Raw genomic sequence first — 14051 nt, forward strand, 5'->3', positions numbered from 1 at the left:
CTATGTTGTCCCGGTATGGATGTCTAAGTTGAGAATAATCAATAGCGAGAAATCCAATGCGAGCTTTCTCCTTAGACCTTTGTACAGGCGGCATAGAGGTACCCCTTTGTGACACTTGGTTAAAACATGTGCATTGCGATAATCCCGGTAATCCAAGCTAATTAGGACAAGGTGCGGGCACTATTAGTATACTATGCATGAGGCTTGCAACTTGTAAGATATAATTTACATGATACATATGCTTTACTACTACCGTTGACAAAATTGTTTCTTGTTTTCAAAATCAAAGCTCTAGCAAAAATATAGCAATCGATGCTTTCCTCTTTGAAGGACCATTCTTTTACTTTTATTATTGAGTCAGTTCACCTATCTCTCTCCACCTTAAGAAGCAAACACTTGTGTGAACTGTGCATTGATTCCTACATAGTTGCATATTGCACTTGTTATATTACTCTATGTTGACAATATCTATGAGATATACATGTTATAAGTTGAAAGCAACCGCTGAAACTTCATCTTCCTTTGTGTTGCTTCAATACCTTTACTTTGAATTATTGCTTTATGAGTTAACTCTTATGCAAGACTTATTGATGCTTGTCTTGAAGTACTATTCATGAAAAGTCTTTGCTATATGATTCATTTGTTTACTCATGTCATATACATTGTTTTGATCGCTGCATTCATTACATATGCTTACAATAGTATGATCAAGGTTATGATGGCATGTCACTCCAGAAATTATCTTTGTTTATCGTTTACCGCTTCGGACGAGCAGAACTAAGCTTGGGGATGCTGATACGTCTCCGACGTATCAATAATTTCTTATGTTCCATGCCACATTATTGATGATATCTACATGTTTTATGCACACTTTATGTCATATTCGTGCATTTTCTGGAACTAACCTATTAACAAGATGCCGAAGTGCCAGTTGCTGTTTTCTGCTGTTTTTGGTTTCAGAAATCCTAGTAAGGAAATATTCTCGGAATTGGACGAAATCAACGCCCAGGGTCCTATTTTGCCACGAAGCTTCCAGAAGACCGAAGAGTCAACGAAGTGGGGCCACGAGGTGGCCAGGAGGGCAGGCGGCGCGGCCCCACCCTTGGCCGCGCCGCCCTGTCTCCTGGGCCCCTCGCGTCGCCCCCTGACCTACCCTTCCGCCTACCTAAAGCCTTCATCACGAAACCCCCAGTACCGAGAGCCACGATACGGAAAACCTTCCAGAGACGCCGCCGCCAATCCCATCTCGGGGGATTCAGGAGATCGCCTCCGGCACCCTGCCGGAGAGGGGATTCATCTCCCGGAGAACTCTACACCGCCATGGTCGCCTCCGGAGTGATGTGTGAGTAGTCTACCCCTGGACTATGGGTCCATAGCAGTAGCTAGATGGTTGTCTTCTCCTCATTGTGCTTAATTGTCGGGTCTTGTGAGCTGCCGAACATGATCAAGATCATCTATCTGTAATTCTATATGTTGTGTTTTTTGGGATCCGATGAATAGAGAATACCATGCTATGTTGATTATCAATTTATATCTATGTGTTGTTTATGATCTTGCATGCTCTCCGTTATTAGTAGAGGCTCTGGCCAAGTTTTTGCTATTAACTCCAAGAGGGAGTATTTATGCTCGATAGTGGGTTCATGTCTCCGTGAATCTGGGGAAGTGACAGAAATCTCTAAGATTATGGATGTGCTGTTGCCACTAGGGATAAAACATTGGTGCTATGTTCGAGGATATAGTTACTGATTACATTACGCGCAATACTTAATGCAATTGTCTGTTGTTAGCAACTTAATACTGGAAGGGGTTCGGATGATAACCTGAAGGTGGACTTTTTAGGCATAGATGCATGCTGGATAGCGGTCTATGTACTTTGTCGTAATGCCCAATTAAATCTCACTATACTCATCATAATATGTATGTGCATGGTCATGCCCTCTTTATTTGTCAATTGCCCAACTGTAATTTGTTCACCCAACATGCTGTTTATCTTATGGGAGAGACACCTCTAGTGAACTGTGGACCCCGGTCCAATTCTCTTTACTGAAATATAATCTACTGCAATACTGTTCAACTGTTTTCTGCAAACAATCATCTAATCCTTTGTTATAGCAAGCCGGTGAGATTGACAACCTCGCTGTTTCGTTGGGGCAAAGTACTTGGTTTGTGTTGTGCAGGTTCCACGTTGGCGCCGGAATCCCTGGTGTTGCGCCGCACTACATCTCGCCGCCATCAACCTTCAACGTGCTTCTTGGCTCCTACTGGTTCGATTAAACCTTGGTTTCATACTGAGGGAAAACTTGCCACTGTACGCATCACACCTTCCTCTTGGGGTTCCCAACGGTCGTGTGCTGTACGCGTATCAATACTTCCTCAGATCCAAATTAATTGACTCAACTATCTGTAGATACGGATGTATCTAGATGTGTTTTTAGCTCTAGATACTACTACCTCCATCCCAAAGCTTAGGGATTATATTATTTTTAGAAAGTCAAACTATACCATGTTTGACTAAGCTTTTACCAAAAATCATTAACATGCAAAATACAAAATTAATATCATTAAATAGGTTGTGAAATATATTTTCCTACGGTATCTACACAATATTATATTTGTTGATAGAATGTTCTAAAATTTTGGTCAAACTTTACTTGTTTTGATTTCTCAAAAATAAATAAGCCTTAAGCTTTGGGATGGAGGTATCTAGACAAAGCTGAGTCAACTGGAGTATTTTTTTTTTGTCTGTCCATAGCTAGTGTTCATGGTGCAAAAGGCTAAGAGCATCCACTATATGCATCAGTCTATCTCATACAGTAATTCAATATCGCTGCTGAGGTCTGCCTTTTGTTTTGCTATTCATATGCAGACTGAAACTTTAGGGCCTTTACTCAAAAGGAAGATCAAAACTGCGGCTGATCAGGCTGCCAGTATGTTGATGCCGCCCCCATCTTCTAAATGCCTCTACAAGCACAAGGCCACGCGCCCGCTGGGTGGTGATCTTTTAATGAATATGGTATATTTTCTTAATCCACAAAACATGCCTTGATATTTGTCTGTTTATTGTCGGTTTTTTCTAATGCTTGCCAAAAGTTTACAACAACAACAACAACAACCAAGCCTTTCAGTCCCAAACAAGTTGGGGTAGGCTATAGTTGAAGCCCATAAGATCTCGAAGCCAAAAGTTTAGAAACACAAAATTCGTTTGCTTACAATCATCATACAGTAATGTTCATCTACTCTCCAGTTCCCCTAACCCAACAAAAAATGATGTTAATTACGATTTTTAGATTAAAAGAGCACCATTAGGCGCTGTTAATTACGATTTTGAGATTAAATGTCACTTGCAATTGCTAATTACAATTTTGAGGCAAATGATTAGTTTAACCTTGATCTGTTCCGCTCTCCATTTTTCCCAACCGAAAAAATGTAACCATTCCATTCCTCTGAAATGGAACCATTCCATTCCATTCCACGCTATTTCGGAACCGAACACACCCTTGCATTGTTGTGAACTGTTGTCCATACACAGCCATACCCTTTCACTTACATCCAACACTATATGCATCGATCTGTCTCGTAGTCATTCAATATCACTTTGCTGAGATCTGTTCCCATTCTTATGCAAAGCTAAAATCGCTGCGCCTTTACTCAAGTAGATGCAAAATGAGGCTGATGAGGCTGCTGTGAGGACGATGGTGCCGGCACCATCATCCGAAAACCTCTACAAGCACGAGGCCATGGGCCAGCTGGGTGGTGACCTTTTAATGAATCTGGTATATTTTCTTAATCCACATACATGATTTTATTATTATCTGTTTAATTACTGTTGGCTTTGCCTAATGCTTACCAAAAGTTCAGAAACACTGCGTTTGCTTACAATCATCATACACTAATTTTTCACTTTTCAGTCTGTCTCATCCAGTATATAAACTGTTGAGTTCCGTTGGCTTCTTTTGTAATCATTTGCATTGTTGTCAACTGTTGTCTATGCACAACCCTATTCTTCCACTTACATCCCGCACTTTTTGCATCAGTCCATCTCATAGATTTATTAAATATCAATGATGAGTTCTGTTGCTATTCATATGCAGGATGAAGCTTCTGTGCCTCTACTCAAATGGATAAAAATGATCCTGATGAGGCTGCTGTGAAGATGATGGTGCCGCCACCATCTTCTGAAAACCTCCTCAAGCACAAGGCCACGGGCCAGCTGGGTGGTATCCTTTTTAAGCAGGTATATTTTCTTAATCCTCATACATGATTTGATTTGTCTGTTTATTGCCGGCTTTGTCTAATTATGCTTACCAATAGTTCAGAAATACACACAACCCTATTCTTCCACTTACATCCAGCACTATATGCATCAGTGTCTCATAGATTCATTTTATATATCACTGCTGATGTCCGTTGCTCATCAATTTTCATATGCAGACTGAAACTGCTAAGCCTTCATTGGTCAAAAGGATTGCAACCGGGCCGATGAGGCATCCGCAGAGGCTGCCACCAAGTTCTTGTCGGCCCCACCTTACGGATGCTTATATAAGCTCAAGTCCAAGGACCAGCCGGGCCGTAACCATCCAAGGGTTCAGGTATATTTTCTTAAGCCACATATACATGCCATGATTTATTTCGATATTATCACCGGCTCGTTTCATCGCTTCTTGGAATTCGGAAACGCCAAATTAGCATGCTTATATTCATCATACACTAAATTTTGACTGTTCAGTTTGTAACATAGTGTTATGCACTCGCTTGTCAACATTTGCATTGCTCTGAACTATGCACTTTACACAACCTAATTCTTCCACTTACATTCAGCGCTACGCACCAGTAGTATCTCCCATGTTTCCTTCACCATCCTGATGCCGAGCTTGCGGGAATATGGCGGGCCCATGTACATACCCCGCATATAACACCTCCTATGGATCTATCTACCTTTCTAATAACTCCTTCACAGAGTTACAGGTATGTATTCTCAGTGGTTTAGCATGAATTGGCATATAGTAAAGTCTTGTTTTTAGTCTTCCTGCTTCTTACATTAGTATCAATTTTCACCGTTGTACCTTGTGAACTTCGTCCAATGATTAACCAGATGTGTCCGCATGAAGGGTCTTTCACTATGCATGGCAATGGCAAATTGATGAACACCTACACGGTCTATGAGGTGTATGTCTACAAGACGCAGGCCATCACATATTTGTATGGACATGATTGGAGAAAGTTTGCTTTTGACTACGGTCTGAAGAAGGGCGACGAGCTGAGGATCAGAAACTCAAACGGGCAGATATACGTAACTGCTTACAGAGTTGGAGACACTTCCAAATATATAATATGTAACTTTTTTGTACTCATATCCTTTGATTACTACATTCTGAGCAGTTGTTCTAAACCATTCCCCCTGTTCTAGCTTGCTGGCTTTAACATGATCAAAGCTGCAGATCCCCTGATGGAACAGGAGCGGATGTCACAAAGGGCACCCACACCAGCACCGGCACCGGCTTCCCACTCTCCTGCATCAGCACCGGTTCCTGTACCAGCACCGTTTATTGCATCTACCAGCAGGCCCCTACATCAGCCTTGGTTCTGTAGAGGCCCCATATACTACACCTGCCCAGCAGGCTCCTGCATCGACCTTGGTTCCTCTAGCTGCACCGCATCGCACCTGCCCAACAGTCCTCCTCAGACGCACCGGTTCCTCTAGAGGCACCGTTTATTGCACTCCGCCCAGCAGTCTCCTGCATCAGCACCAGCTCGTGTACCAGCCTAGGCTCCTGCACCTGCCCCAGCCAGATCACCGAGGTCTCAGCTCATTGCTGTGGCCACCCGTGTGGTGACCAGGACGCATCTGAAGGCTATGTTCGTGAGTATATGACAGCATAACTGCTCTTATCTTGATGTCTTCTCTGCTCAAAGTCTCACATGGTTCAGTCTTCAGTGCATTGGTGTCATTGAATAATTTTTGTTGGTATCTCTTGCTTTGAATCAGAAATTGCCTAAAAGTATCGCCAAGGATCTCAATGCTGGCCGAAGGGGCAAGATTTCCCTCGTCATGGAGAGTGAAGGTCTCACCGTGGAGGGACGGTACTCCGTCAGTCCCACAGATGGCCGCTTGGCTGTTACTTCCAGGTGGAAAAAGTTCATTGACGGTGCCAAACTTCGCATTGGATCAAAGTTGAAGGTCAAGATCTTTCGATGCCGCTGTGACATGCTGGTCATCAAGTTTGCGGTTGTCTAGTTCTATTGTCCCATGAGCCCTTAGCAAATGCATTTGTAGTTATACTTATATAAGGTTATCTTATCTGAACTGCTAATTAATTGTATGGGTGGTAAAACTACGCAAGCTTTTTGCTCTTAGCAAGTATGTATGTATGATCAGCTATTATGATAACTAATGTTTGTGTTCATCTTAATTTGCATTTCCGTTTTAGAAAAAAACTTAATTTCTATTTTGGCTGACCTGTTAGAGAACTATCAGATTGAATCCACAACATGATTCAAATAGATTCATTACACCAAGCCACATGTCTTGACCTTGCTATACACTAGTTCCATTAATCAAAGTGCAAGAAGGCTTACCGAGCTGCCTGAACCACGGCAGATTCGAATCCACCTTAGCTATCTAGCTAGAAATACAACCTTTGCAGAAAGAGGATTTGCAGTACGGGGAGGCTGACATTGGGGACCCATGAGCCAGCAGTGTCATCAACGTTTTAAAGGCGGCAGGAGATCGAAACAAAAAAAAAGCCAAAAATCAGTTGGTAAACAAAATCCAAGAAATGAAACTTTTACCTTTCTGAGAGGATGACATGCGGGACCCATGAGGCAGCAACATCCTCAACTATTCCAAGGCGGCAGGGGATCAAAATAAAAATAGGAAATAGCCAGAAATTAATTAGGGTAAAAAATAAATCTATCAAAGGAAACCTTTATTGTTCATAGAGGATGACATGTGGGACCGACCTGCCATTGCGTCGTCATGGTTTCAAAGGGGCGAGGATCAAAAGAAAAAGGCAAATAACCAGAAATTAGGGGTAAAAAATAAATCCAACAAAGGAAACTTTTATTGTTCATAGAGGATGACATGCGGGACCCATGAGCCAGCAGCTTCCTCAACGTTTCAAAGTCGGCATGAGATTGAAAGAAAAATGCAAGTGACCAAATATCAGGAGCCAAAAATAATCCAAGAAAAGAAATTTTATTGTACATAGAGGATGACATGCGGGTCCCATTTTGCAGCAGCGGTCTCAACATTTCCAAGGCGGCACAGGACCAAAAGAAAAGTGAAGTAGCCAGAAATCAGGGGGTGAAAAAAATCCAAGAAAATAAAGATTTCAATTGGGCTGCATCTGGACATCTGGGCCTTCGAACTATCCTGCTGGGCCTTTTGACTCGTACAATTTCAGCCCACTCCAAAACAGGAAAGTTCGGATTTTTCAAAAAAAAACAGGAAAGTCCTATGCTTCGCAAAAACACAAAACAAGGAGATTCAACATATAAGTTTGTTTATGTAAAAATAAAGATTTAATTTATCCGTTTGCAATAGCTCAGAGTGAAATACAATGTTTATTGTCTGCAAAATAATCAAGATATCACATGTTTCTTGTACGGGGAGGCTGACATCGGGGACCCATGAGCCAGCAGCGTCGTCAACGTTTTAAAGGCGGCAGGGGATGGAAAGAAAAAATAAACCAAAAATCTGTTGGTAAAAAATACAAGAAAAGGAACATTTTGGTTCTGAGAGGATGACATTTGGGACCCATGAGGCAGCAGCATCCTCAGCGTTTATTGTTCATAGAGGTTGACATGTGGGACCCGTGAGCCAGCAGCGCCCTGAACGTTTTAAAGGCTGCAGGAGATCGAAAGAAAAAATAAGCCAAAAATCGTTTGGTCAACAAAATCCAAGAAAAGAAACATTTACCGTTCTGAGAGGATGACATGCGGGACCCATGAGGTAGCAGCATCCTCAACGATTCCAAGGCGGCAGGGGATCAAAGGAAAAAAAGGAAATATCCCGAAATTAATTAGGGGTTCAAAATAAATCCATCAAAGGAAACTTTTATTGTTCACAGAGGATGACATGTGGGACCGACCTGCCAGCTGCGTCGTCATCGTTTCAAAGGGGGCAGGAGATCAAAAGAAAAAGGCAAATAGCCAGAAATTAGGGGTAAAAAATAACTCCAAGAAAGGAAAATTTTATTGTTCGTAGAGGATGACATGCGGGACCCATGAGCCAGCAGCTTACTCAACGTTTCAAAGGCGGCATGAGATCGAAAGAAAAAGGCAAGTGACAAAATATCAGGAGCCAAAGATAATCCAAGAAAAAAACTTTATTGTACATAGAGGATGACATGCGGGTCCCAATTAGCAGCAGCGGTCTCAACGTTTCAAATGCGGCTTGAGATCAAAAGAAAAAGAAAGTTGATTGTACATAGTGGATGACATGCGGGTCCCATGAGTCAGCAGCTTACTCAACGTTTCCAAGGCGGCAGGGGATCAAAAGAAAAAGGAAATAGCCAAAAATCAGAGGGTGAAAAAAAACCCAAGAAAATAAACTTTTATAGCACATAGAGGATGACATGCGGGTCCCATGAGCCAGCAGGTTCCTCAACGTTTCAAACGTGGCATGAGATCGAAAGAAAAAGGCAAGTGACCAAATATCAGGAGCCAAAAATAATTCAAGAAAAGAAACTTGAGTGTACATAGAGGATGACATGCGGGTCCCATTTAGCAGCAGCGGTATCACCGTTTGAGAGGCTGCACGGGATCGAAAGAAAAAGGCAAGTGACCAAATATCAGGAGCCAAAAATAATCCAAGAAAAGAAATTTATTGTACATAGAGGATGACATGCGGGTCCCAATAAGCAGCAGGGTCCTCAACGTTGAATCAGAGCGAAAGAAAAATGCAAGTGACCAAATATCAGGAGCCAAAAATAATTCAAGAAAAGAAACTTGATTGTACATAGAGGATGACATGCGGGTCCCATTTAGCAGCAGCGGTATCACCGTTTGAGAGGCTGCATAGGATCGAAAGAAAAAGGCAAGTGACCAAATATGAGGTTCCAAAAAAAATCCAAGAAAAGAAAGTTTTATAGTACATAGAGGATGACATGTGGGTCCCATTTAGCAGCAGCGGTCTCACCGTTTGAGAGGCGGCAGGGGATCGAAAGAAAAAGGTAAGTGACCAAATATGAGGTGCCAAAAAAAATCCAAGAAAAGAAAGTTTTATAGTACATAGAGGATGACATGCGGGTCCCATTTAGCAGCAGCGGTATCACCGTTTGAGAGGCGGCAGGGGATCGAAAGAAAAAGGCAAGTGACCAAATTTGAGGTGCCAAAAAAAACTCCAAGAAAAGAAAGTTGATTGCTCATAGAGGATGACATGCGGGTCCCAATTAGCAGCACCGGTGTCAACGTTTCCAAGGCGGCAAGGGATCAAAAGAAAAAGGAAGTAGCCAGAAATCAGGGGGTCAAAAAAAATCCAAGAATAGAAAGAATTTTGGTTCATAGAGGATGACATGCGGGACCCATGATCCTGCATCGTAAACGGCTCGATCGGAGAGCGTTGAACGAGATGGCGCGATCGACAAAAAAAACAATGCCAGAGAGGCTGCCATCTGGGCCCTACATCCCTCGGCGGTGCGGATTTGCGTTGACTCGGCCGGCGAACCCGAGAATTCGAGATGCACCACGTCCCGGGCCACCATACGCAACGTTTTGGCCATTTTTGTCGGGCTAGGTGGCCTCAAAAACGAGAAAAAAAACGTTTTGACATGCACAACGGACAGACCCAAAATCGTCGGCCATGGTACACTAGCAACCACGGCGCGACTTCAACTTCGTCGGCCATGGCAACTTTTCTTGTAGTGACGGGATTGGGGGAACGTTGCATCCAGAAACAGGGAAGTGCATCTATAAGAAAGCTCATCTGAAGTTTCCCATTGAAGCCCTAGAACAAGCACATAAGGACGTGGAGGAGGGGAGGTTCCAGCCCGAAAGAGAGAACGATGAGCTGACATGCGCCCTTGGGAACAAAGAACACGGAGGACGAACACGAGGCACAGAAGGCTCCGTTCCGTGGAAGTATGGCTTTCCTGCGGAAAGGAAGAGATTTCCTGATAAAAGCCATGAGAGGAGAAAGGCAAGGGAAACAGACCTCATAGCGTCCTTAGAGGAGGGTTTTAGCACCATGAAAGCCCAATTAACCATGGTAACCCAAGTACTTACATCCCAGATGGCTCAGGGGCAGGCTGTAGATCCTGCATTGCTCAATGATATCGTCCCGCTGCAATCTCAACAACACCGGAAAAGCAGCGTGGCTTCCTCTCAGCAGGTGGATAATGATGATGATGACCAGGTGGTCGAGCCTCCTCGCTACCCCCCCGTGGATGATCTCACTGAGAGCCGTCCTTGTGAGCTGCATGTTAAAGTTTTCAACCTATCCTTCAAGGCGGCGGTCGGCATCCTCTTACCTACAAGGTCTTACCATTGTCGTCCGGTCCAAGACGACTTTGCTGTTGTGATGGTGGATGAAGTGTTGAGAGATTATGAGGGGTTGGTGCTTGAGCACCCTGCAGGTGAAGATGGGGAAATCAAAGAACTGGGAGAAGCCCGTAGAACCACCGTGCAATGGCGGAAGGAGAACATTGTGTTTCCAGGTGAGAAGCCACCAAGCAGGCCACCTCGTCCGCCTCCTCAGCCACCTGCGCAGTCTCATCCGCGTGATGATTCTCCTCTGCGCGATGATGATTCCCCTGTGCATGAGCAATCTCCTCCGTGTGAAAATACTCCGCCGCCTCCTCCTCCTCGTCAGGAGACTCCGCCGCCTCCACCTAAGCAAAAGAGGAAGCTAACCGCGGCACCTCCTACAGCTCCGAAGAGATCATCAACTCCGATGAGGGCACAGACTTCAGAGTTGTTACCACATGAGCAGACTGAAGAGCAAAAGGCGTTTCTTGCGCCGAAGAAGATGTTTATTCCACCGCATACAGTGAAGCACTTTGCCGAGATGAGAATGAAGAGACCTGAGCTGAGAGCTGATTATGACCGCTCTCTTGGACAGTCCTCTAGAGCGAGCAAAGAAGCAAAAAAAAGTCGCCCAGCTTGGACAGCAGGACATTCAGGCCATACCCCACTTCGTCGTGCAGCCCTATGATGATCCAGAGACGGCATCGATGATCGAACGGGAGGCTAGAGCTCAGGGAGCATCAGTTGAGTACGAAGATTACTATCCAACGGCTCAAGTGGTAAACAAGTATAGATACGGATCTGATCTCGTCAAACCTGGCGAGCTCGCGCGTCTAGGGACTCAGATGCGAAGGTTGCATGAATGGTACCTGAAAGCCTGTCGAAGAGGTGATCGGTACCTCACGGTGTATCTTAGAGATGAGCATTACTTCCGGGGGGACAAGGAGATAAACCTTGAGTTAGAAGAACTGTTTCAGTTATTCAATCAAGACGCCCTCGACAAAGCTGTCATCAGTTGCTACTGCCTGTAAGTGATTTATTTATGTAATTAAGTCTGTAGCTCAGCTCATTAATTTGCACTAACAATTATCCTCACTATATTCTTTGTGTACGCTATACATTTAATTATGCAGAATGAAGAAGCTCGAATGCAAAAGAGGCAAGCTCCTCGAGCTGGTGTTCATTGACCCAGACACAGTTCATGAAGTTACGGTTCAAAAGTACGCCAAGGCCACAGAGGACAACATGGTAATGTTTTTAGTGAAGCAAGCAAACAAAGAGGATATATTCTTTCCCTACAACTTCAAGTGAGTGTTATATATAACATACATTATGCTTGTGCAGCTTCCACTTTATTCTCGTAATCATTGAGCTATGCTTGTGCAGATTCCACTTTATTCTCCTAATCATTGATCTTCACAAAGGAGTCGTAAATGTCATGGACTCGAAATGTAAAGAACATGCGGAATGGACGGACATGGCTGCCATCCTCCAGAGGTAATTTCAATCAATTTCGTATTGGCATCTTCATCTGTTCTAATTCGACGATATCATCAACTAATCAATAACTCATTTACTCATTATTTTTTGCCGGGCAGGGCTTGGAAACGGTTCATCAATACTGTTCCGGGTAAATGGAAACCGGAGCTTACATTTCAAGATTACCCTGTAAGTAGTACTATATATATAGCTATGTCCGTGAAACTCTATATATGATATTTACTTTCAATACGATGCTTGATTATTAGTTTGATCGAACTATTTTTTTCGTAAAGTGTATGAGGCAGGAACCCGGGAATAACTTATGTGGATACTACGTCTGCACCTTCATTCGTGACATGTCCTGTCCCAAGGGTGGGGATGCCCGTATACACCACACTCGTGTACGATAACAAATTTTCACAATTAATCTTAATTAGTACCATCTATTGTATTGAGTTCCATTCATATATATATATATATATATATATATATATATATATATATATATATATATATATATATATATATATATATATATATATATATATTGATCTCCTTTTTTAAATATAGATGATACGCCTGCGGAACACTCTCATAACGGAGGATCAAATACGAGCAATTCAAGAGGAAATCGCGGGATTCTTTCTTACCGAGGTCATTGCCCCAGGTGGAGAGCACTATGCGAAGGTCACGCATAGATATTGAGCAACTTCGTAGAGGCTAATAGATTTAGTAAAGAGATCCGACTAGCTTTATATTGTAAATATGCATGCATTACGTGTACTGTTGACGATGTCTATATATTCACGATGATTTTTTGTGGTTTCTTGAATGATATATATGCATTGCTGAAACTCTGCTGCGTCTTGTTTCTCTGCCGCAGCAGAGAAACACTGCTACAGCCTAAACCTGTGCCGCGGCAGAGAAATAGCAATTCTCTGCTGCGACAGAGAACCCCAGGCCGCGGCAGAGAACCAAAGGCCATTCACCGCGAGCTCCCTGGCCGCACCACGTGGCGCCGCCTTTAGGCCCGGTGCAACTTTGAACCGGAACTAAAGGGGGACCCTTTAGTCCCGTCTAATTGGTCCCGGTTTGGAAACCGGGACTGAAGACCCAAATGGACCGGGCCTATAGGCCCGTTTTCCACTATGAGGAGCACGCTGTCGCGTGGAACTGCCCATCTGCTACCCGCCCGACGCGTCAGACATGGCAGCAGATGGAGCGACGGACAGGTAACTACTATAGGCAACTGACCGCTGGCTACGAAAACAGTTCTGCCCGATTGCTACACGCAATCGATTCCACCCAAGGAGCTGACACAACGTACGTGTTCTTCATCCACCTTTCGTTTCTGAGTTTTTGCTTGGCCAATAGTTCATATGCCTATTCTGATGAAAGGGTAAATAGATCCACAATACAGCTCTTATGCTGCATAATTATCTATATTACATAATTTGACCACACTGCCACTATTCATAGATCTTTACTAGACAATGCGTATTTGTCATCATATCACCAATTCAGTAAGTATATTTCTCTATATGTGAATTGAGAAAGATATTGATTCTTTCGGTTGGAGTATTGTTTTTCTGAGTGACCTTCATGTAAAGGAATAATCGATAATACGCCTAACTGTTATTTCTCTTCAGTTCAGTTTTGATTTGTCCCCACGTGTTGTACACTCATGTTTCACACAATAGGTGTATTCTCCAGGCCATCCAGAGCATGGTGTTTTGCTAAGAACTTAGGAATACGCTAATTAGGCATTTGTTTATTGCATCCACCTTTAGTTTTTAGCTCTACTATGTTTTTTTTGACTACACTACTTCCCAACTATTAAGTTACAATGCAGTTTCATCTTGCTACACCATGGTCTGGAGATATGATCTTCTCTTTTTTTAGTTAACTGAAACTTTTGTTTTCAGGGTTCTACTACTCTGGGGGGTCTCTCCTTAGGCTGCACACATGTTTGTCTGTAATGGTTGAGCATACATTCTTCTTTTCTCAATGCCTTCATCGGTTCATTCTTCTTCATGCTATTGTGGCAGCAGGTACAATACCGAGGCTTGCATTTCCGTATGACACTATCCACATTGTTAACTCTG

The sequence above is a fragment of the Lolium perenne genome, chromosome 2 (genome assembly GCF_019359855.2).
Source record: "Lolium perenne isolate Kyuss_39 chromosome 2, Kyuss_2.0, whole genome shotgun sequence".
NCBI lineage: Eukaryota > Viridiplantae > Streptophyta > Magnoliopsida > Poales > Poaceae > Lolium > Lolium perenne.